The following is a 26214-nucleotide window of genomic DNA, read 5'->3' as shown; positions in this document are numbered from 1 at the left end:
CCTGAATAGAGCACAAGAATCACTTACCCACGTGGCCAGGACACGGGCCATTGCTGTTGGATCCAGTTCCTGGGGGTGGACCAGTGGTGGAGGATCCCCAGGTGAAACACGGTATGACATGGGGGAAGAAGACAAGGAGGACCAAGTCCCTGTGGTTTTTATAGGGAGTTCTAGATCAACCTCCCTTCCACATTATGAATTTCCCTTACCAAAATCCAAGAACCCCTCTGCCTCTGGTAAACCTATTAGGAATCCAAACGTTTGGGTGGGGGGGGCTGTGGCCTGAGCCGATGCGTTAGGATCAAGCTGCGTGGAGCTCACTCCGAGATCCTACTTCGACCCTTGTAACAGCAACTTAAGACGCCTTCACTTAGCCCAAAAACACAACCCCCAAGGAAGGGAAAATGATGCCTGACTTTCGACCACGGTCTTGGAGAAAAATCGGAGTTGCAGAACCGCGTTAGGAGTCAAATTACATTAGTCCCCTTGCGCGCCAAGATGGCGACCACAGTCAGTAGCAGCAAGCATCCACATCGCGACTACCCACAAAACCTGCCCATCCTGCGGCCTCTGTCTTGAACGCTGTACACCAGGACCATCACCCAGTTGGCGCTGAGGAGTTCCACCTCTGATCCCGCCAGCACTGAAGGAACGGACCAAGGTCTACAATCTCCTCACCTGGGCCTGCTGCGCCACCCAACCTCCTTTGCTAGTGACGGCGCCTGCGGCTTCTCGTAGCCCTGACATGGCTGATGCTGCTGGTGCCACTGTGACCCCGCTCCTGCTGCTGGGTTCCGACCCAACATCTTTCAACTGCACACAAAATCCAGGCCAACATGCGGCCCAGTCAAACAACAATGCTGCATACCAGGACCATCTCCCGGTCGGCACTGAGAAGATCCACCTCTGGACCCGGCTTGCTACGAGGGAACGGACCGGGATCTGCAACCACCTCACCTGGGCCTGCTGCGCCACCCGACCTCCTTTGCTAGTGACGGCGTCTGCGGCTTCTGGTAGCCCTGACATGGCTGATGCTGCTGGTGCCGCTGGGACCCCGCTCCTGCTGCTGGGTTCCGACTCAACATCTTCCAACTGCACACAAAATCCAGGCCAACATGCGGCCCAGTCAAACAACAATGCTGCATACCAGGACCATCTCCCGGTCGGCACTGAGGAGATCCACCTCTGGACCCGGCTTGCTACGAGGGAACGGACCGGGGTCTGCAATCGCCTCACCTGAACCTGCAGAGAAGCGCGCGACACCACCCGGCCTCCTTCAGAAGTGACAGCGCCTGCATGCCGGCAGGGCAAAGAAAGTATTAAAAACATATAAGGTAGCTATATTCGAAGCAAAAAGGGACTTTCTCCATGGGGCGATCGAGCAGGTGGGGAATCAGGCAAGGCCAGTTTTTGCAGGTGTCCACATTTTGTAAACCAACCTGCATTGTGGCATCCCTTCGCAAGAACGAGCCAATGACTTTAATATCTTCTTTGAGGAGAAGACTTTAGTAATCCAAAAGAGGTCGGAGGGGGGGGAGGGGGTCATCTGATCCCCAAGCAGAGCATTTAACCTTAGGGAAGGGGGATATGAGGAACATTTTAGATTCTAGCCTGTGACTGAGGAATTGATACACTCTCTTATTCTTCAAGCCAACACATAGCTTGGCATTTGTGCGCCCGCTTGCGCTGCTAGACGGCTTGCTGCAAATATCACACCATTTATGACCATGTTTGTGAACAAATCCCTGGCCGAAGGTCGGGTCCTGGATGCACTTAAACATGCAATAGTGAAACCCTTGCTGAAAAAACCCAATTTAGATCCAGCCGTGCTAAAGACCTATCGGCCAGTGACTGATTTGATTTGGCCAGCGAAAATTCTGGAGAAAGTAGTATCCCCTCAATTTCAAGCATTTGTGGACAAAGAGGGGTTGTTATACGAACTCCCATCTGGATTTCGACCAAAATGATCTTTTGGAGGCCGTGGATGGTGGCAGATCAACTGTTTTGTTGATGCTGGATCGATCTGCGGCCTTCGACACAGTGGATCATCAGACCTGGTCGGAGCGTCTTGGAGGAGTGGGAAAGGCTTCAGAACAAGTGTTGATGTGGTTTAGATCCTTCCTGATGGACAGAGTCCAGCGGGTGTTAATTGGGGGCTTCACCTCAGAGGCTATTTTCCCCAGATGTGGTGTCCCCTAGGGATCATCATTGTCCCCTCTGATTTTTAATCTCTAGATGCGTCCAGTCCGAAATATAGTGAGGAGTCATGGGTTGAGTTTCCACTTATAGGCCGACGACACTCAAATCTACATTGAGATGAATTACATCGAGGACGCATTTATGAGAATCAACCAGTGCATGGTGGATATTGATAAGTGGATGGCTAGCAACCAGTTACAATTGAACGCAGCAAAGACCGGGATTATCCTGTTTGGGCCCAAGAGGAGAATTGCGGCCAAGTAGCAATCTTTCTCCCCTTATATTCTGGGGGAGAAACTTCAATTTGTCAAAAAATAAAATTAAAAACCTGGCATGTATTTGGCAGGAGAACCTCGGTAGTGAAGCCCAGGTTGGGGCCAAGGTGACATCCCCATGTGGATGCTCAGGAATGTGCTCCTCTTTTTACCATTAGAAGATCACGCAGTGGTTGTAGGTGTGATGACAAACATTCACCTAGACTATTGCAACAGTCTGATGGCAGGCATCCCAGCCAAGCAGATATATAGACTGCAGAAGGCTCAGAATGCAGAGATCAGACTGGTTGGGCAGTTGGGAAAAAGAGACCAGGTGTCATCTTTCCGCAGATCTTTGCACTGGCTGGCGGTCGAGGATCTAATTAAGTACAAGGTAGCCTGCATGATTTACAAATGTATCAATGGGCTTGCCAGAGAGTATCCCAGTGTGAAAGTCCGTCACTATTATCAGGCTAGAACATTGCGCTCAGGATCCCACGTTCCAAATTTGTCTCAAGGGGGATAGGAGATTTGAACTCTTTGGACCAAAGCTTTGGAACCATCTCTCACTGGAGATTAGAGCTCGTCAGTCATTGGCTCAGTGAAGAAAGGCGTTAAAAACCTATCTGTTTAATTAGGCCGCCCAACCCAGAGATAACGTGTATATGTTCTGTTTAGCACTTCATTTCAGGTGTTCTGATCCATCTGCGCCCGGATACAGTTAAGTCTGTCTTGGAGCGCGGTATAAATAATCAAATCAAATCTCCTGACAGCCCTGACACGGGTGACACTGCGGACACGGCTGAGACTCCGCTCCTTCTGCCAGGCTCCGGCCCAGCAACTTCCGATTGTGCGGTAAGTGCAAGCGACCGCCTGACCCATCGGGGGTATCCGCCAGCACATGATCACGCCTGGCCCTGGCCATCGTAGCCTCCACAAGGCTCGCCCTGCATTGGGGCTGGACGGATCTGAGGCAGCTCACCCCTTCTCCTTCCTTCACCCCCTCCCACCTCTAATCACTGTGCATAGCCAGCCATTGCGCTGACAACATCAACATAAGGGAATTGCATCGAGTAGCGCATCTTGGGGCTTGACCTGGTCCTGTAACCCAGCGTCACATGGTGGGTGTTGACTGTCACCACACTACCCCAGGTCCCACACCCCGCACAAACTCGCGGGGCCCCAATAAAACCCTGACCCACCACAGAGAAAGATCCAGGGCTCCAAGAGGCTGATTTTGCTTGGTCCACCCCACCTCATAACTCCTAGCACCCATTCAAGAGAATCATTTGTGCCGACTTCCCTCAAGCAAATGACCAGTGGGGCGGGGACCTATAATGAGACTAAATACACAGATCACTGAATATTAAAGCTCATACACTCAGCAACAAGATCCTATGTGACGCACTAGAAGGCTGATCATACCTACGAAAATTTACTGATCTTCTGCAGCCAGGTCCTACCCTGGACAACCCAATTGTCTGCACCTCTCAGATACTCCCACCTGACGGCGTACCCACAAACAGATTGCTGCACCACGGACTGCACCTCTGTGGAGGTGCCCATCCGAGCTCCCTAGAGAAGTATTCTGCAAACATAGTGGGGGGCCCGGCTGGACGACAAGACACAGCACATTCAACGTTACACCCCAAACTACGTCGCACCATGTCACTCACCAAAAGCAAGAATAAGTCCATGACAATGGAATCCTTTACGGTACAAGGAAAGAATAGCAACACCACACAGGCTGACAGCCCCAACTCCACAACAGACTCCTACGATCCCGTCAGACCCCCAAGAAAACCAGGTTCTCGCAGCAATAGCGGCCCTACGGACGTCTCTGGAGTCCAAAATAGACAAGGTTAAATTGACATACAGCACCTCCGACAAGACGTCAGACAGCTAGCCGAGAGGGTCATGTTTGCAAAGGTTCTCCTGCAAGAGACAACAGTTGCCACTAAGGACCTGAACAAGAGACAAGAGGGTCAAGGAACCAGAGCGACGCAACATCATCCTGGAAACGCACGCAGAGGGCAGGTCGCGTAGAAACAACGTGAGGGTGCTCAGTGTACCGAAGGGAACCAAAGGACCGGTCCCCACCACATACATTGAGAATCTGCTACTCCAGGAGACTGGACCAGGCAATCTCTCCCAAGTGTTTGCTATTGAAAGGGCCCACCGATCACTTCAAAAAAGGCCTCCGACTGGATCATACCCACGATCAATGATTGCTAGAATCTTTAACTTCTGAGACAGGGAAGTTGTCCTACAACACTCTAGAGAGGGAGGTGTTAAGGGGTAGCTTGAAGATTACATCTACGCAGACTACACGCCAACGGTTCAAAGAGCTAGGAACTCGTTCATCCCTATCAAAGCAAGACTGAGACAATTAAACCTAAAATACACGCTCCTGTCCCCTGCGAACCTCAAAATCCTCTACAAAAGCAACACGCAATTCTTAGAAAGCCCAGAGGCGGCTACCATGTGGATGGACCACAAATACCTCTCTAGCAAAAACAACTTGGACTCATAACAACTGGGGCGGGGAAATCAGGCCCTCGGGTCCTGACATGGGCAAAAACTACATAAGATACAACTGTCACCAAATCCATTAGTAACGCCCAACTTCCTGGCGGGATCCCATCAAAACTGCCCAGGGCTAACCAGACTCCAACTACACAAGGAGAATGTAATTCCCGCAATCACTGTTCTGTGCAACCGGTGGGGATGGAGCCCAGCTACTCACAGTTGGTCTTCACCACTTGCCCCCAAGCTGCTAAAGGTTCCCAGCCCGTTGCTGGACACCACGTCTGGTACACAACGGTCGGACCAAGCCTTGTAGGTACCAGATTGCCTGAACAACCTGGGGTTGTTGGGCACAGTTTTGAATTTGTTTTTGTTGTTCTTATACGTTATCCATACAAAATGACACTTGGGAGCTCTCGTCTAGTGATCCAGATGGTCGCTTGAATTGTTGATCTGGGGTATCTGTAATGTATGTGCTAGCACAGGGACTCTGGAGGGTTCCATATCACACTGTCATAGGGCTATCGGAAACAAGACAATTGTGTTACACCTGAGGAACAGCAATACTGACCCCGGGTGGGCCAACCTATACATAATGCAATGGCCACATGCATAAGAATAATGTCCTGGAATGTGCAGGGCCTTGGATCCTACATCTGCAGAAACAGGGTGAAATCCTATATTAAACGCAAAAAGATATCCATAGTACTGCTCCAGGAGACTCACCTACTCCCAGAGGGTCAGGGGGCACTACTATCTCACTGGGGAGGGACGGGGTACGGCGCTACCTATTCTAAATTTGCCAGAGGGGTGCTCACCTGGATTGACGGTGCACTACCCTTACAATTGAAAGGGACAGGGAGGGGAGGTACCTGATTATCAGAGGATATCCCGAACATAGGCTGCATAATAAACTCATATTTTCCGAACCATAAGATACCGACACCCGCACATACCCTAAGTAAACTGGTAGCAGCAAGAAGCAATGGCCTTATTCTGTGGGGCGGGGACTTTAACTGTGCACAAAACACTGTACTCATTCGATCATTCCCCCTGCATAACAACCCCTCCCCAGCCTCTACCACACTGAACACGATGTTAACAGACCTTGACCCAGTTGATATCTGGAGAGAAATACACCAGACACAAGGGGCTATTCCTACTACTCCTCCCCTCACAAACTGTACACACAAATAGACTACTTTTTTTGTGGGGGCAATGCATCTTCCAGAGATCATTAGCGCATAATACATGGGCACACAATATCGGGCCACTCCCCCCTGGTGACTGAGTGGTGCCTCGACTACCCTAGCCCTCCTAATAGGCTTTCTTGAGAACAATGTGGGTAGTGTGAGAAGTTGGGGCACCATATGGGAGGCCATGAAGGTAGTGACCAGAGGTGAGGTCATAGTCAGGGATGGGGGTATCCGCCGGGCACTACGTGAGAGCTTAGAGTCCACGGAAGAGGAAATTAAGATGCTCGAGTCCCAAAACCCAGAGCTACAGCCCATAGAAGGAAAACGGATAGAGGCTCGATCTAGGTGCTGCAAAGCCTGGCAGAAACTGTCCAAATTTGATTACACTGCCTAGGCTGCTCTAGCACACACAGGAAGGGATAAGCCCCGGCGATTGCTAGCTTGGCTGTGCCAACGTGACCACCCCAGACCACCAATCACCTTGCTCCGCGATGAAAGATGGATCCCATGGAAAGGTTTACCTCCTTTTACACACAATTGTACAAACACAATACTCCAGTTCCCTAAAATCCCCAAATTCTCACAGATACGCCTCCCAAGGCTCTAAGACAGTCAGCAAGCTTCCCTGGACCAACCCATTTCATTTGAGGAACTGAACGAAGGTATAGCTTCCTTACCTACTGGAAAGGACCCCAGGTACAGATATATTCCCCTCCGAATTGTATAAGGCTTTTCATGCTACCCTGACCCCCAACGCTCCTAGAAGTCTTAACTGACTTACGACACAGGCTCGCTCCCACCTGGTATGAGGGAGACCGTAGTAATACCCATTCCCAAACCAGGAAAACCAGCAGACAGGTGCAGCTCATACCAACCACTTGCAATGCTAAATTGCAACATAAATATACTTACAACAGTACTGGCTAGACAGCTCTGCACAGTTAAGACAACACCAGTACACACAGGTCAGACAGGATTGGTCCCCGGACGTAGTATTGCCCTAAACCTCAGAAGACTCCAACCCATCATCGACCAGATGCATGCTCGCAAAGAACAGTGTGCAGTGGCATCTCTAGACACCACTAAAGCATTTGACTCAGTCTATTGTGAGTGGCTGCTCACATCGCTGGAAAGTTTCGGTCTGGGCCCGAAATTCATCCTCTGGATCATCATACACACCTCCCGAATGGCTAGACTAAAGTCGGGCAAACCGATATCTGAAAAATGTAATATTGAACGTGGCGCCCGTCAATGCTGGCCACTCTCACCGGTATGCAGTGATAAAATTGTGGCAAAAATGTCAACTGTACCAAAAATAAATAAATAAATAAATCACTGCAAAAATGCTGTAGTGTGACCCATTAAAGGTGTACCCCATTACACCATTTAAGGGGAGCAGGGGTGTGCCCTACTCCCCTTAAATGGTATAATGGGTCAGGGGTTGCCCCTGCAACCTTTACACGGATTGCTGCGGCAAAACCACAGCCTTTTTGACATGATATTTTGTTTCCACAGCCATTTCTGCTGCTATTTTAACACATGGAACCATCTCGCCTATGCTATACATACTGGCTATGGAACCCATAGCAGTATACGTACGCAAAGCATTTTTAGAGGCAGGTAGAACGATAGGCAGCTCTAAGCACTTAATTTCACTCTATGCAGATGATGCCTTACTTTACCTTTGTGAATCACGATATAACCGCCCCATTATCCTAGTAGTGCTTGATAGATTTGCAGATTTATCTGGGATCTCGTTAAATAGGCACAAATCCTGCTTTTCCCCCAATGGCAGGCCTCCAAAATGTGGTCTTGTCTGCCCTACCAGATTTGGGACTCCCTTGGGAGATAGGTATCTGAGCGATTCTAGGTATCCGAATTTCCCACACGCCCAAAGAAACACACTTCGGATACTGGGAGGTCTGGAGAAGTCCATGTCCTTCTGGTCCAAACTTCCGCTACCACCCATGGGTAAAATTGCCGTTATCAAAATGATAGTGCTCCCAAGATTTCTTTACGGCTTTAGGAATGTGCATTATTACATAGGTGTAGCCTTCTTTCATCGTCTGCACTCAATAATTAGAGATTTTGTAATGGGTGCTAGTCGCCACAGGCTGACCCTAAATGTGTTTCAACTACCTTACAAAGATGGATGGATGCAGTTACCTAATCTCGAACTTTATTATCTTGCCACCCAATTAAGTTTTGTCACAAAATGGCTGGCGGAACCACCCACATCAGAATCGCGGCTGCTGCAACAACTAGTGTCCCCAGCCAGACTAAGTGAAATTCTGTGGCTCCCGGCAGCTGCGCAAACACTTTCCCAATGTTGGTTAGAGTGGGCAGACACATATGATACAGGACAATGAAGCTCCGAAAAAAATACACAGTCCATTCTCACTGAATGTCCCGATGATCACGGATGTATGCACAAACAGAGCAGACATGGGAGCTGCCAGACTCTGGGAGGAATGGTGGGTCTACACATGGGGGACATGTACGAGGATGGCCAGTTTAGAAATATTGATAACCTGTCACAACAGTCAGGCTTACCAAAGGGCCAATTCTTGCACTAAATGAGAGAGAGGAATACAGCTAGACGCAAATGGGAGGAATGGCCTGAGGAACCGGAGGAGACAGGAGTTCTGGCCCTGGTGTATGTACTAGAGGACGGCTGGAGACCAGTGACCACACTATATAATCTCCTGGGAGAAGGTATTAGCGTCAGAGAGCCCAAACTGAAACTTAAATGGGAGGCAGACCTAGGTTCCACTATCACTGACCCGGAATGGCAACACTCAACTCACCTAAACAGATATCCCTGAATGCCAGGTTCAAACTGCTCCAAATTAATGTTTTGCCCGCATGTACATGACCCCCAGCAGAGGAGCTAAATTTAACTCAGAAGCTTCATGCCGGTGCCTCCGATGCCACCAAGAGGAGGCAGAATGTATACATATGTTTTGGAACTGCATCAAAGTACAGATCTTTTGGTCCCAAGTTGAACAATCCTGTAGGGCGGCGGGAATTGTTCGGTACTCCTGGAACCCTCTGGAATGCCTGCTGGGAACTTACCCAACAAAAAGCAAACAAACATATTGTTCAATTTATGAACCGAGCATCTATACTTGCGAAAAGACCAATCGCAATGTTATGGAAATCGCCTAAAGGTCCCCAGTATAAACACTGGCTACACAACCTTAAAATCTGGAGCGAAACAGAGACGTGGGCCTGGGCAAAATCAGCATCGACACAGGACGACAGCCTCACTGTCGCCTTAGGGGCCTGGAAACCATTGGTGGACGATATGTTCGTTCAGACGACAAGCCACCGTGAGGTGAAACAATACTACAACGATATATAACGGATACTGAGATTATTACCCTAGGAACACTCAGTCGGGGGTAACCCTGCCTGTTGACTGCCTGCTATCGAACTTTGATAATAACATCCCCACTAGTGAACTACCCCATACCTGCTCAGTTAATGACTCTGGCTTTAAACGGAACGTTGATTGTTGCTTGGCTTCACCAGCCCGCAGGTCCTTCAGGTTACTACACCTACACAGAAATGTGGTTAACCATCTACCCAGTATTTGGAACATGCCGTACCAACCAGGCTGTACTCATGTAAACATTAATAAACGAGCGCAATATCAAAGAGGAGGACACGGCCTTGCGGCCCGGGAAGCCGTCTCTGGGTATCATATCTCTTGTAGAGACTAATACTGCTAATTTCGCCACTATCTCTGAACCAACGGACTACCCCACTCATAATTGGTATACAGTTTGAATATGTACGGAACGTTTGTATGTTGTTTGGTTAGATGTTCTATTGGCCTTACCACCCGACTAAGAAACAGCTGTGACACACTTGTATTACTCTACTATTGTAACTCATTTACATTGTAACTTTGAAAATGCCAGTAAACAAAGTTTAAAATAAATTAGGAATCCAACCCCTGCTGCTGTGGGAAACAACATCTCCCAGAATCCCTGCTTTTCTGTTGCCTACCCGAGTACTCACAGTCATTCTTCTCAACGTCCCTCTGATTATTATTTTCCGAATTCCCAACCTGCTTTAACAAAACACACACCCAACCAATCTCACCCTTCTGAAAATACCTTTTCTCCATCCTACCCCATAGGATACTCAAAAATTCTACCACCCTCTTTTTCCAACATAAACACTTGCTTACACAGTAACCCGAAAATGGGCTAATGTTAAAACTGTTTACCTGACATGTCCCGACAGAAGGATCAGGCTGAGTCAAGCAATTAACCAGAATCACATATACCTGATGGCCCATTGTCCTCCCCACAGGGATAAAAGGTGGAGCAGAAGATCACAATACAAGCAAGGAAGACAGCACGACGAGACAGCTATCCAGACCCGGCAGTTCAAAAGGAGGAGAAAGGCTTCAAATATCGAGAGGCTGACCAGGAGAGATGCAACCTTGCCCTTATTGACTCAGACCTGCGAAACCTGCGCAGAGGGAATCGCAAGGCTGTGGACAATAGCCAAAGTGTGAAGCAACATATGTAACAGTCCACAGAGCATGAAAAACAGGACCGAGGGAGACACCTGCTACCGTGGTACCGACCTTGACTCCAGCTACGCTGCAAAGCCAAGCGGTTCATCACAGCCAGTGATTCCAGTGGAGAACCATTAATAACCGAACTGTGTTGAACATGAACCGCAATGTAGCAATTTAGGGGGAGTTCAAAGAACTCTAAGAATAAAGGGAAGACCAGTTGCAGAAGGATCAAGCATCACAAAGGTGCTAACTTGAGAGATTCCGGTCAAGCCTGCGTTTGTTGAAACAGCAAATACCAGAAGACCTTGGGAAGGCTGTAAAGGAACAGTTCAAGTGGTCATACAGGGGTCTTGCAAAATCCTCTGTACATGCGAAGGACTTTGACTGACAGGTGATTGCGAAAGGCATGATTGAGGAAAGTGGCAAGAGTGAACCCGAAGGAGGGATGCCGATAAAGAGGGGCGAAGTTTAAAGTCCCAAGAAACAGTGTGTTGAACCCGGTAGAGGGATGTTCAAGTTGAACTATATAAAAGACATTACAAGTCGAATGTCGTAAGGAACATTGAGTGAGAAGGCCATAGTGAACCCAGAGGAGGAAGGCAACCACTCGAGAGGGGTCTGAGCCCGGTCGAGTGGGATCCAAGGGTGAAAAGTCATCACCCAAAAATTGGTGAATGTAAAAGGAGAATGAAGAAGGGTCTGTGCCCGGAAGAGGGAGACCATTATTACCCTAATTGAGAGCCATAGTGAACCCGGCAGAGGGAGACCGAGAAGGGCAAATGAACAAAGGAACCAAACCTGGATTGACATGCAGAGCAAGACTTTAGAAGGACCTTTCCACGAAAAAATTGTGAAAAAAAGAAAAAAACGGGACTTATTTACAGAGGGGGCTCAGGCGCCATCTTGAAAAACATGGCTCCCGCGATTTAACGCTACCGGTGTTTGCGGTCGGGGAAAAATCATGGTAGTTTGTTGTAAAACCACTGCCACCAGCCATTTCGAGGGGAAAGGGTAGCATTTGACTGCTACACGAGTATCTAGACCCAGGGGATACCAAGTAACCCCTCCAGCACTCTATTGTAAGATAGGGTGTGCTGGGTCTAGGAATTAAAAAAAAACTAGTAAAGTCAATTTCACTTTACTTACTCTGGGGAACAGTAGTTTATCCCAGAGAAGGTATTTAAACCTTGGGAAAGCCTGAAAAGGCTTCCCTGTGCCACTGCACTGAGGGTGCTGTGTGCCACACATGAAATGAAAATGCCTATGGAATTGTCTAAAACTCCATAACCAAAGAAAACATAGGAGTAAACCACATTTCAAAACACATGAGAGAGGGGGGAAAAAGGGTCACATTCTCTCAGGTAAAAAAAATAAAGTCCTCAAAATCCAGAAAAGTTGCTGGGGTTCTCTAAGGTGATGGGAATTAGCACATTTTTGAGAATTCCCCCTAACAGCATGCTGAACCGCATCCAAGATGTCAAGTATAAGCGGTAATGGGTATCGGTCTTTGACCCTAAGGGAATTCGAGCCACGGTAGTCCAGACAGGGTCAGTGCTCGTGGTCTCTTTCTTTGGGATAAAGAACAGGGAGCCTCAGGCTACCGATACAGACTCCCTGATAAGGCCATTGGCCAAGTTCTCCTGAAGATATGTCTTTAAAGCCATTTTCTCAGTTGGTAAAAGACAAAACATACGATTGAAAGGTACAGTCAGATTAGGCAAAAGCTGGATTGTACAATCTTCCGGTCTATGAGGAGGCAAGGAATTGTGTGTTTCTTTCTCAAGGACTTCCTTTTAAGTCCAGTACTTTTGAGGCAAGGAGCACTGGTAGTCAAAGGAGGTGAAGCTAGTACCAAAACGGGCTGAAAAACAGCAGCTGCAAGGCAGTTGTTTACACACAGCTCCGAACCCATAAACAAAGTCTGAGCCCTCCATTTGATATAGGGGTTATGAACGGTGAGCCAGGGTATCCCAAGTATGACCAGATAATGTGCTGCCTGTATGATGTCAAATTGGATCTGTTCTTGATGATGATGTATTAACAAGCTTAAGTGGCAAAGTGTTTTCTGTGACGGGACCACTCTCCAGAAGCCGGCCGTCGACTCTTGCCACAGGAACAGGTTCTTCCTTATTCTGTGTGGAAATAAACATCCGCTTGGCCCAAGCGTTATCCATAAATATACCCCCAGCACCTGAATCCACTAAGGCAGATACTTTGAAGGAATGCATTTCAGTAACTTGAAGTGTCACTTGTAAAACCAACAAGGGCGATGGTTCTTTTAGGTGGCTAGAATCACTAAGCTAGCTTGACGAAAGGGACTTGACAATCGCTACCAATCCTGAATCCCAGTTAGGATCGGGAGTTGTGTTTTCCTTTCTTCGAGGGACCAAAGGACATGCCCTCAGTAGATGCGAGTCTGAACCGCAGTACATACATAGGCCTTGTAATCTGCGTCAGTTCTGTTCCTCTAAAGATAATGGACCTCTGGCAGCTCCAAGTTGCATAGGCTCAGAGGTATCTCTAAGGACCTCTTGTTGGGTGCTTGATGGATTACTGGACGGGAAGAAAGAACCCTGTTTTTGTGCGTTCAAATCTTCTCTATTGCAGACGATAGTCAATCTGGAAGACAAGTTGAATTAATTGAGCCAAAATGGGAGGCTGCGGCATACGTGAGAGTTTGCCCTTAAGTTCCTCTGACAGCCCTTTTCAGTAAAGGCTAAAGCAGGCCTCGTCCGACCAGACCGCCTGTAAGGCAAGCTGCTTAACCTTGGTTGTATAGGTCAGAACGTCCATCTGATCTTGGTGGAGCTCTAATAGTTCTTCTTGGGTGGTGTAGGTCAGGTCAGGACGGTCAAAGAGGTGTTTCAAGGCTGTAACAAAGGCGGCATAAGAATCAAGGATAGGGTTGTTTACAGACACCAAGGTAGTAGCCCAAGCCAAGGCGCTACATGTCATGTGTATCACCATAAAACCGACTTAGGCCTTGTCAGTATGGTATGACACTTCTCTGAAAGAAAACTGTACAGCAAGCGTCCAGAAATTCTTTAAGGCGCTTAGGCTTTTCCAAGAATTTCTCCAGGACCGTCATCATTCCCATTCCTGTCGGCAAAGCATCATGTGTGTGGAGGGCCTGTCTGAGATTTGTATTTTTAGCCTTAACGTTTTGGACTTCCAGATTTAAGTTTTGCATTGCAGCCACCAGTTCTTGAATTTGTGGCATCTCAGAAATTGTCTTTCCTTGGCGGTGCAATCTCTTCAACTTGTGGCTCACCGGTGGTTTGCCGGCAGTCTTGCTTTTGGTATCGTGTAAGTAAGGACGGTCCTCTCTGGCCGCCAGGACTCCATAAGAGGGGACAGGGTGATGACGATAAGTAGCAGGAAATAGTAGAGACTTCCCACGGGCTGAGTGGAGTATACAGAGCCGTAATAGTAGCAAGGCAAGATTCCCAAGCAGGCAATGCGATCAAGGCAGCAATATAGCAAGCAGCAGGACAAGGAAGGACAGAGGGAGAGGGGAAGGTTCCGAAGGAGAAACAGAGCAAGTTCAGGAAAAACAGCCCAGGGATTCAAGAAACAAACTAGCATATAACTAGACAACAAAGTTGCAACACGAGGAGCATGTGTGGTTTCCCGTATTTGTTCGTCCCTTCAGAAGCTCCTCCTCCCATTGCGTAGGACGTGCAAGAGACGTGGCAGCCATCTTGGGATTGGCTGGTATGGTTCCCCGGAGTATAGCAGTTAACAGCCATCTTGGGTTTGGCATGTATACTTTGTCGCTGATGATATGGGTAGTGTCGGGCTAATTTCCAGTGATGTCAAAGGGACCAAAGTGGACGTCAGGACGTAACAGACGTTCCCGATGTCAATATCACATCGCATGAGAGCCGCGCAAGAAATGCTGCAGAGCCTGTTCGGCATTCGCCGCGAGTTGTGCCTCTCCGTGGAAGGGTTAGTGCTGAAAGGGTACAGAATTGTGATCCCAACAAGCCTAGAAGAAACAATGCTACAACTAGCACATGAAGGGTATCAAGGAGTCAACAAGACGCAAGCATTCCTAAAATCCCATATCTGGATGCCTCACATCCAACGGAAGTTGTTGGCCCTTGCGGGGGCATGAATCATGCACTAGGCCTCCCAGTGCCTCGGTCTGCTGGAAACCCATTGCTAACCCAGCCCGCTGTCAACAACGGTGGGACACCATCAGCATCAATTTCTGTTCAATAGCCAACGAAGCGTATCTCCTGGCAGCTTTGGCTGCATTCACCAAGTACCAGAACCAGTGCGGTCCAGTGATCAGTACGCTTGAAATAAATGTTTGCGGTGCATGGGATTCTGAATAAGATCAAGAGTGACAATGGGCCACCCTTCAAAGGACGTGAGCTGCAAGGATTCCTAGACAACTTAAACATCAGCCACCACAGAATAACAACATATTGGCCACAGGCCAACGGTGACGCCAAGAGATTTATGGCGTTGATCAACAAAGTAATCCGGGAAGTGAAAGATCAATGACAACCATGGCTACCTGATGTGTACTGGTTCCTTCGCTCGTACCCGCAGACCATGCACTTCTTGACGCAAGTGAGCCTGGCCGCCCTAATGTTTGAAGTGCCCATACAGGTCAGACTTTCCCTACCATCAGACCTGGAGAGCCCCAACCGTGAACAAATGGGTGGAACGAACACGTCAAGCCCACAATGAACATGAAGGTCAGGCACGGTACGCCACCCCGAGCGGACTGCAGGTAGGTGACATGGCCCTGGTCAAAGAACAGGTCACCCCCGAGGAAGATGGCTCTATCCTATGAGTCGCAACCATAGACAATTGGGGGAAAGAGCATGGCATGGCGACTGCAGCGTGAGGAAGTGTGACGGTGAACAGAAACTCTTCTCACTTAAGGTAAGTGCTGCATCTAAAGTGGAGAAACAGGAGGTGATCCTGAAAGCAACAAGGACCTCCACTTGGTGACTTCCGTCGATACAACACTCTGTGTGCATCCAATATTTTTTACCACCACACGTTGACGCCTGCTGAGCGCCCTATCACAGACAGGACAACATTCATACTACATAACATAGAAATAAATTGGAGAAAGAGGTTGGACTGCCGTCAAAGGATAACAATGTTGAGGAACAGAGCATTTGTATAGGTGTACAGTGATCAGACCTACAATATAAGATAATGCAATTGTTACATATAGTCGTCACCTATAGGTTTATCTAGATGAGTGTTGCAATAAAATAAATGTTTTGAACAAAACAAATAAAAGAAATGCACGGCAGGGACCGTATGCATTGTACATAAGTGAAAACGAATATGGTTCACTCCATGAAATTTAAATGTCTTTATGAAAATGTCTTTTACCTGCTTCATAGTGTCCAATGTACAGACATGCCAACATTCTGGAGCCCCCGAGAGGGAAATTTCACCACAGAAATCAGGAGAATGTAATTTTCCCATAGGATTACATTGGGGTTATAATTATTTTAGCACCATTTTTTTTATTGAAAAATCTGGAGCCTGCGGCCTAAATCGGCAGGGTTTGCATGTATGTATGTAACAACTTGTAGACCTTCAAACCACTCAAAGCTTAAGTGGCCCCAAAACGAGTATGATATTGATCTAGTTGTGTTTGTTCGTTGCATTCCAGTATAAGGACATATTTGTTATGAAAAGCAAGGTGATGCCCCTGGTCTAAAAGGATGACTTTAGAGACCTTCCTGGGGTCATCTGAAGATCATCGAACTACACTAGAAGTCATTACCACATCATCAGACGTCATCACGCTGTTAAAGCCATCAGCAAATATCTCAGAATGGTGGTTGATGATTTGGGGATGAGCTTTGGATTACTTAATGAATATGCTAACATCATCCCTATTTTAGAAAACTCTTTGTTCCTGATGTTTTTAGGGAGACTTGCTGATCACTTCAAGAGATTGCATGTTTGCCCCTGATGATTTGGTGATGATTCTGGAATGATCTGCTAGTTACTTCAAGAGCATTGCCATTAAACATGTTTGTTCTTGATGATTTGGGGATGACTTACTGATTACTTCAGAACATCAGAGTTTGTAGGATGATATGTGGACCAATACAGATTGTCGATCCGCTTTTGCTTAGTTGCACTTATGCTGAATGACACCGCACTGTGGCTAGGGCAAAGCTTGAGACTATGTTGGGCCAAAGTGGAAGCCAGAGGCCTAAACATAGCATGCACCGCCTGGGTGAGAATCCTTTGCCATCCCAGTCAAAAGCAGGCCCCGAGCACCCTCACAATCCCCAGTGTGGCATCAGTAAAGCCTGAGACTATGTTGGGCCAAAGTTGAAGAAAGAAGCCTAAACATAGCATGCGCCCCCGCCAGGTTGGTAGTGTGACTGAGCAGCCAGGCCTATCGCAAGAGGGACAAATGTGAGCTGTACAAATGAAATCTGCAAATACAAGTAGCACTTACACTCAAGGTTTCAGTTGTAAATAGTTATTCATTTTTATTAAGATCAATTTTTAAATAAGCGTTCTTTAGAAAGGCAATTAATGTAACAATGTAAATATACTTTAAAATTACTTTTCAGAATCAGAGCAACTTAGTGGATAATCTTTGGATATGCTTCTTACACAATTCCTACACCCTGGGGTGACTTCAATCATTGGACAGTAATTGCACCTTGCAGATTTTGAGGTTGCAGAAAGGAAAGGTTTAAGGAAGGAAAAAGGTTAAATAGGTTCTTAGTATATGTGAGGACAACTAAATCTTCCAATGAAATCTAGACAAGCCTTTACCAGCAGTAACAGTCTAAACAAGTTACCACCTATGAGGGACAAACAATAGTAAGTCAATGGGCTAGAAGAGTCTGCAGGGAGCCAGGACAGCCAAAGCCAATTTGAAACAGTCTATGGAGCTGAGGCACTCTTAGAATCAAAAGGTCTTGCCCAAAAGTTAGAAGGTTTGTTAGAAAATCACTTGTAGGGTCACAATCTGTTAAGCCTGTGAAAACAGAGTTGGAATCAACTCGTAGGCCACTGCAATTCCCAACTGAGAAAAGCACGGCTACAAGACGCTGAGGTAAGTACCCCAAGTCTAAACAGTACCTATGGTTTGAAGAAGAGTGGTCCATTTGGCTTCTGTCCTGCTACAGCGATGCAGACCCAGTGTTCCTGAGCCTCAGTCGTGGGGACAAGAGGGAGGACATCTGTAGGGCTCCTGCAGCGATACTTGGGAGGTCGTCGGCAGCTACGGGCTCTTTTCGGTTCAGCGGCACTTCGCGGGTACAGCGCTTAGTTAACAGCACCGTTGCGGATCTCCGATACCGGTTGGGCTTCCTTCACTCCTTGGGTTCTGCACTCTGGAGAGGGAGCTCGAGCTTTGGTCGTTCTGCTTCTAGATGGATTTCAGACGTTTCACTCAACTATGGATTACTCGATCCCTGGCACTCGGTTCTTGCAGCAATGAAGAAGTACAGCCAGACAGGGAAGATGGTCCAGTGGAGTGCATATCTGGGTTAGTTGGTCCCACTAACCCAAGGGGAGAAGTCGTCCATTCCGGAACGTCTCTGTCGAATTGAAATAGGAGTTTCAGCACAGCAGCAGGGCTTCACCAGGCAATTCAAAGGTCCAGGAGGATGCAGCAAGCTTTGTTCATGGTTTCTTCGTCGGGTGTTTCTCCCAGTGGTCCACTCTGCCTCTAGGCCCAAAACCCTTGCCTTTTAATCAGGTTTCTCGCATTCATGAACAGCCTAGGCTGTCAATCACACAGCATGGTGGCTGTCGTGAAAGGACAGTCAGCCAGCCAATCAGGACTGGTTGCATTTAGACATTCTTAGAGACAAAGGACAGGGGAGTTTTGGCACCCTCCCTCACATCCTGTCCTTCCAGACACACTGGAGCCAGAGGTGGGCTTCAGGGCTGAAGCCTGCCAAAGACAAGACAAACAAAGGGATCCAATCTGTTTCGATACACAGGGTAAAACCCAAAAAAGACCTTACAAACAGAAAATGTTGAAAAAAGAAGACAGGGGCCATTTTGATTTTTTTTAAAAAAAGGTCACCCATGGGTGCTATACTGCAGCTGAGGGTTCAGCCTGCAGTAAAAAAGTACAATGGTAGGAAAAATTAAACCACTGCCACCAACCATTTAAAGTAGGGAGGGTAACATAAAAATGGTACATGAGAATGTAGGATAAGGGGCTACTAGGTAACCCTCACACCCCCCCCCACACCCCCAGCCCTCCACATAAGATGGAGTGTGCTGGACCCACAAAGAGAAAAAAAGTAAGTAAAGACAATTTCACTTTACTATTCTTGGGAACAGTAGTTAACACAAGAAAATGTATTTTAAACCGTATGAGAAATCTAAAGGATTTCTCAGTGACACTGCACTGAAGGTGCATTGTGTCACCATACAAAAAGTAGATGCCTATAGAGTTTGTCAGACTCCCAAAACAGTGAAAACACATAATCCAATTCAGGTCAAAAACACATGAGGGAGTGGGAAAAAGGCCCCACTCACTCCACGGTTAAAATGTAAAAGTCTGACAGTCCAGCAAAAGAGCTTGGGGTCTCTAAGTTTGAAGGGAATTAGCACAGAAAGGAGAATTGTCCCTAACATGACTGCACCAATATATGCCAGTATTCACATGTACTCCTTCACACAGTAATCATGTTTGCTTTGCGCAAAATCCAATAATCAACAACCATAACCAAAAGTACCTCCAGGATAAAAAATAAAAATAAAAAAATAGGAACCAAAAAAAAAGCAATAAACAAACGGAACCACAAAGTCCCATCAACCAAGGTCTCAACTACCCACAACCTACAAAATACAAGCAACAACAAACCACAAAGAAGCAAAGACTAAACCCAAAAGACCAGGGAAAAACACCAATCGAAAGAGGACGCCCACTAAGGAACAAGACCCACACATCATGCCTCACCACAAGAAAGTCAAAAAAGCCAGAAAAGACAACAGAAATAATAAGAAATCCTAAACCACTCGGGAGGGCACCGACCAGCATGATCCCACAACCCCAAAAAACTCATCTGAGATAGCCCAAGGAGCCATACAAATAACAGAGCAAAGACAGACTACAATGCTCGCTACCTGTCCACATATGACAACGTGGTAAACAAAAACAGCGCAGCAACAACAAACCGACAGCCAACAAGCGTCACAAATACAGACCCAACCAGTACACCAAACGGAACACAACAACTAATAAATCATCCAAACCCGGTCTCCATCATGGACAATACCCCAACCAGAACGAGGAACAAATCGGAATCCATCACACTCTACACCCCCTGTATCACCAAGACTGCAACAGAGGGGTAGCTACCCTATTTACCACCCGGAATGAACCAACCCCGCCATAAACCTTATCAGTTTACTCGACAAAGAGACTGAACAACAAAGAACCACCCCAGCCAAAAGACTGAACGAGGAAAAATCCACCTGGAATGGAAACCCAACCAACAACACACTGGTCAGAACAAACAATACTAACAACAACACGAAAGGGAAATCAAGCAAACTATACTGCAGCCTCCTCAATGTTAGATGCATGGCAAAACAGTCCACAGAAATCAATTACCTCCTAAGCGAAGGAGGCATAGACGTGTTCTTCCTTACAGAAACCTGGCTATCAGACAACTATAAAGCCATCGCGAATGAAGCAATACCCGACAATTATAAATTAGTACACGCCAACAGAGAAAACCGAAGAGAAGGCGTAATCACAACTATACACAAAAAAACACACCTGAGCATCTTGAATCATCACAACCAACGCGTAAGACTTGAAATCCCTCCTAATCAAGATAGAACTCAACGACCAATCCAACATAGTATTCCTCCTGATCTACAGACCATCTTTTTACAACCCCAACTTTGTAACAAAACTAGCGGGTGAGGCCGCTATGCTTTCAAACCACCACGACAACCTAGGCGAAAGAGATCCCACTGATACAAACATAGATACAACAGAAGACACACTCAGCATTTGGATTACCAAGGCCCTTGACCAATTAGCACCAGCTAAAACATTCAAAGCAACACCAACAAAACTGGCAGCAAAATGGTTCACAGAAGAACTGAAAAAACTCAAAAAAACAACTGAAAAATGGAAACAAAATGGAGAGAACAATACACCAGACAAGACCAAATAAAATACCAACGACAACTCAAACTGTACAAAGCAACAGTCCTCAAAGCAAAAAAAAAAATACCTGTACTACGCCACAAGAATAGAATCGTCAAACAATTCAATTCATCAGAGATTTGAAAAAAATTCTTCATGCAATAATTCCATCACCCCTACACAAATACTTTGTGACAAAATCACCAACCACCTGAGAGCAAAAATAGACACAATACAGGAGACCATCAACCTAGCCGGGACAAATACAACCACTGGACCACAGACACCAGACGAAACAAAGATTAAAGCAAAACTCAACTGCCTAGAACCAATCACAGAATAAACTTTCACCCCACGGATCAAGGACACCAACCTTGCAGGATCTCCAAAGGACCCCTGCCCCCCAGGCGTCTTCAAAGGAATCCTCAAACACAGAATCCCAGCAACACGCTTCCGGAACCTGATGAATTTATCACTCAAAAGAGGAATAGTACCATCCTCCTTCAAATCAGCATACATAAAACCACTGGAAAAAAAAAGGTCAGAAAGCGCAGGAGACCTAAGCAACTACAGACCGATAGCCAACCTGCCCTACCCAGCGAAGATCCCGGAGAACCACATCAACAAAATCCATCTTAAACACATCGAAACAAACGGAATACTCGACCAATCACATGTTGGCTCCAGACCGATGAGAGGAACAGAATCAGCACTTCTATCGATATGGGACGACCTGAAAATAAACACAGACGACACCCTATCGGCCCTCCTATTGGACATTTCAGCAGCATTTGACACAATCAGCCACGCAACACTAAAAAACAAATTGATGGAATGTGGCATGCAGGAATCGCACTAAAGTGGATTACCTTATTCCTAGCAAACCGAACAAAACTACCCACCACCGTTCACCTCAAACACCAAAAATATATCCTGCGGAGTCCCACAGGGTTCCAGCCTCTCCCCTCTACTTTTCAACATCTGCATGTGCAAACTGATGAAAATCATTCGATCCTACGGACTTACCGCCTACAACTACGCACACAACACAACTGATTGTGAAAACAAACAGAACACACAGGAACTAAATAATGACCCTCAACAACTGCCTCACAGACATATACAACTGCTTGACAACAAACAACCTCAAACTAAACCCGGCAAAAACAGAAATAATGCTCTCACCCGCAAGGTTCGACAGAGGGAACCCACAATTGGACTGGCAAATTGCCATGGGAACACAACCAGAGACTACCAATGTAGTAAACAACCTAGAAATACTCATGGACAACGGACTATTACAGGAACTGCAAGTCAACGGAATTGGCCAGGATGGAAGAAGCCTTTTTGGCCAATTCCGTTGAGCCTGCTCAAACCTGGCTATTCAGCAGACAATTACAACCTAGAAGGGACACCTGCAACAACAACACTGCAGATAAACAACTAGAGAGGAGACGATGGGGGCCATGGAACTGCAAACAAGAACCTGGCTAGATACCGTCAAGAGGCATCTAAAGGGCCGCCCCTGAGAGACCACAACGAACTGACCGACTTTACTAACCCTCTTCCCTTCCTGCTTCTCCTACATAACTGACGCCTCTACACCAGATCTTGGACTAGTCACACTGAAACATACAGAGAACTATTACTATGCCAGCATCCAGAGTGAACCATCCACATAGCCCAATACATCTAAAATGCAACAACACACCAAGATACCAGACTACCTTACATCTACGACCACCTGTTACTCCGAATCCCTTATGGACACTATTTAACCTGTGTACACAACCAACCCATCATAACCACACAACAATAACACCAACGTAAAACACTATCACACACCCGAGGCATTGAATCTTACCCATACGGTTACAATGCACGAGTCCGTTCACAAGTGACCACATGCAAAACACTCACAGATGCCAGTTCCTCCTGGTTCTGAACATATCCTCTCACCCTTTTCCCCCACTAACCCCCCCACCCACTTTTTTTGCAGGTCCACGCGAGCGCCTGGAGACTGCCCCCTCGGTGGCAGTGGTGCGGTACAAATAAACTGCACATAACATAATGCCAGTAATGATACTATAAGAAAACATGCCCATCATGGCTCTGCCTCACACTCCGGTTGGCTTTGCCTTTAAAAATGTCTTGTCACAACAAGAAAACATGTCCAAACTGGCTGCACAATGCAGGCAAGTCTAGATGCGTAATAGTGCTCATCATGCTTGCTTTACCCTTGATACCCAGTGAAAAAGCCACGCCACAGTAAGAAATGGCTTGACTGGCTGCCCTAAATGCCAGTCTAGACACATAACACTCATCATGCTTGCTTGATCAAAGAATCCCAGTTAAAAAAAAAATATGTCATGCCACAGCAAAGAATGGCTAGACTGGGTGCCCCAAAATGCAAGTGGAGCCACATACAAGCACATTTCATCCTTTCTATAAAAAAAAACAAAGCAAAACAGCATTTTGTACTGGCATCTATGATGGATACCCATTTAAAAGTGCATTGTGATTGGGATTCTAAGATGGCCACCGAGGGGAGGGCAGCGTCATCATGGAACTCTCACCGTCCTCCCCCCAGGGCCAAAGACAATAAAGATAGATTTAAAGAGCCTTCCCCAGGCGAGGATTTATCAAATGTAGGCTGCAGTGGTGGCGTGCAACAGCCCGAATCGCAGGGGCACTTCGGCAGAGGCAGGTGTGCGGCCTTTGTCTCTGCAGTGTCTGAGGTGCGGGGGCACTGCGCCTGTGGCCAGTGCAGGCCAAGCTGAGAGATACACTTGCAGACCGCGAGCAAGAAGAACCCCTCAGGGAGACCAGGGCGGCCGAGCATCCAGTGTGGTGCGAGGCGTGGTGGCGGAAAGCAGCCGCTGTCCGACGGCAGAGGAGCCCGTCAGAAGGAACTGCCTGCGATACTGGAGGCTCACATGGGCTGGATTTGTGGAGCAGGGGCTCCCTGGTGGGCGAGCACCAGCGGGAAGATCGAGGCGGGACTGCCATCCCCACGCCGGCAAAGCAGCGTCTCATCAGAGAGATCAAGAGGACCCGGAGGGGCCATACCCGTAGCCCACCACTGAGAGCTGCAGAGAAGAGGCCCGGGAGGGCCGTACAGTAAAGATGCAGGAAGGCGGTGACCCTGAGGGAGAACCATCACAGGTCAGCGTGCGCCCTGGGGCAAGCAGGCAGAGGCTGGCCAGTGCAGGCAGTGATCAGCAGGCAGTGATCACCAGCTTTGAGCAGAGTGACATTGAGGAGTGGGGGAGCATGGCGGGAGCAGTGCTGGCTTCAAGCTTTGAAGCCAGCACTTTGCAGAGAAGACCAGGGGAGGCCCTGTGGTCTTATAGCCGGGGCGGCTGGATGCCCATTTGAGGTATATTTTGGATTTTTGAACTGCATATAGTGCCTCAGCCAGCACACCCCCATCCAGAAGCACAGCAAGGGAGACAAGGGAGCAAGAGGCACACCAAGCATAGAAGACAGTGACCGGTTAGAAGACAGTGACCGGTGGGGCCCATCTCCGGGCCAATCCTGAGGCCGAATAGAGGGCTAAAGAGTCCATCTACATCCGTGGTGGGCAAGGAAGAATAAGGGAGAGGCCATTTGGTCAGGCTCAGGGCAGAGCGATCCTGGCACCAAGGCTAGGAGGGTCATTTGAAACCCAAGGAGGAGGAGACAACGAGGTACCGGCTGGGGGAGATCAGGGGCCCGGGGCAGGAGAGGATGTGGGGTGCTGGCAGGCACTGCAAAATATTAAGTGGTCACCGAGGAGGTCCTTCGCCAATGCTTTCAGGATTTTGGGGGCAAGCTAGCGAACACCATTCAGTCGCAGTTGAGCATGATGCGAGTGGGACTGTCCCAATCATTGCAAGAGGCATACCTGCCTAACCTCTGGATTTTTCCCCAGAGACTCAGGAATTTTAACTACTTCTCTGGGTCTCCGGGAAAGACCCTGGAATCTCTGGAATTTTGATGGGGGAAAGCTTCACTGATAGCTTTTTTTTATGATGCTTGCAGGACTGCTGCTGCCAGTGGACTCCCTGCCTGAGCGTGGCTTTGTTTCTGCAGCAATGACTGTAACGTTTCCAGCACATTGGCAAAAAGAATGCAGGTGAAGCTAAATAACATGCGTTTAATTTGCTTCACCTTTGATTCTTTTTTGCCGGCTTTCAATGCGAACGCGCGTTTCTTCTGCTTTCTTCCTTTTTGCCCAGGTTAGGGTGGACTCAGCCCCATCGAACCACAGCCATCACGTTTGCAGGCTGGACACCTCACCACTACACTAAATAACCGGATGAAAAAAAATTATGGTGAAATGGCCAATTTCCGTACTGCAAAATTCAGGGAAAACCTTTGTATTGGTTCTTGGATTTTGCATGTGCACATTTTAACGTGTTGATTTTATGGCAGGCGAATGCCTTTTGTCCTATAATGTGGGTTGTTGTTTAAAGGCAATTTAATGAAATGTGCAATTTGAACTGCACATTTCTGACGTCACATTACAACAGAGTTTACCTTTTTGACATGTGGGCGGAGTCATGTGAAAATGAGCGAGTTTTGTGCGACTGGGCGGGGCATAAATCTCAGGAATTTTGATTTTCAAATTTAGGCAGGTATGTATGGCAAGAGGTGAAGGGGGACAAAACGAAACTAGAGGAGCTGGAGTCTCTATATGTAGTCATGTACACCAGAGCAGGGTCTGTGTAGTAGCTGCACAGCAGTTACTGCATCTGCGAGCATTCCAGAGCCTGAACCGTAAGGAAATGAGCTTCAGAGCAGCTAACTGTGTCTAAAATACCAACAAGAGGCTGCCCTGTGTAATTTCAAAACCAGATGTTTAGAAAGTCACGTACTTAAAATGTTTAATTTCAACATGTGACAAGTGCAATAAAACGAATTACAGCTTCAACGTGCATTTCCAGAGGTTGCAAAAGGGCTCCTCTTAACAACATAACAAAGGGGTGAGAACGTCTAAGTTAATGGATGCTAAAAGAAATGCATATAAAATTCACTACAAGAGCTGGATCGCATGCACTCACCTAATGCTCCCTGGAATCATTCAGGGCATGAATTTTCGTAAAGGGCAGTGCCTGGCTCCCTTTCGAAACGGGTCATAGCAACTCTCCACCCGCCCCTCATCACGTGCTCTGCATCACGTGCTCTTCAACGTTCACTTCGTCATTTTTTTTTTTTTGCAAGAGCGGGAAGGCAAGGCAACTAGGCGTTGCACACGCGGGACGGAGAGGGAAGGCGAGGCATTGCAGGACTCAGCGGGAGAGAGTCCTCGTTACAAAGCACATTTTGTATAGTTGATTGTTATTTGGTGCTTGTGTTTGGTAAGTCTTAATGTTATCTCATGTTGAT

The 26214-nt window shown here is 47.4% G+C and overlaps 1 protein-coding gene across 1 annotated transcript in view; it reads right to left on the bottom strand.

The window, feature by feature from the left end:
* The window catches only part of LOC138567575 (uncharacterized), a 304059-nt gene extending 278073 nt beyond the window's left edge, over window positions 1–25986 (bottom strand). Inside the window, exon 1 of the mRNA XM_069645940.1 lies at window positions 25890–25986. The gene's annotated coding sequence lies outside the window, so the exon portion shown is untranslated. The remainder of the gene's footprint in view (window positions 1–25889) is intronic.
* Window positions 25987–26214: the final 228 nt, after the last annotated feature.

Source organism: Ambystoma mexicanum, chromosome 2p (assembly GCF_040938575.1).
Source record: "Ambystoma mexicanum isolate Mex_15411 chromosome 2p, UKY_AmexF1_1, whole genome shotgun sequence".
Taxonomy (NCBI): Eukaryota; Metazoa; Chordata; class Amphibia; order Caudata; family Ambystomatidae; genus Ambystoma; species Ambystoma mexicanum.
This window is presented reverse-complemented; position numbering and strand designations above follow the sequence as displayed.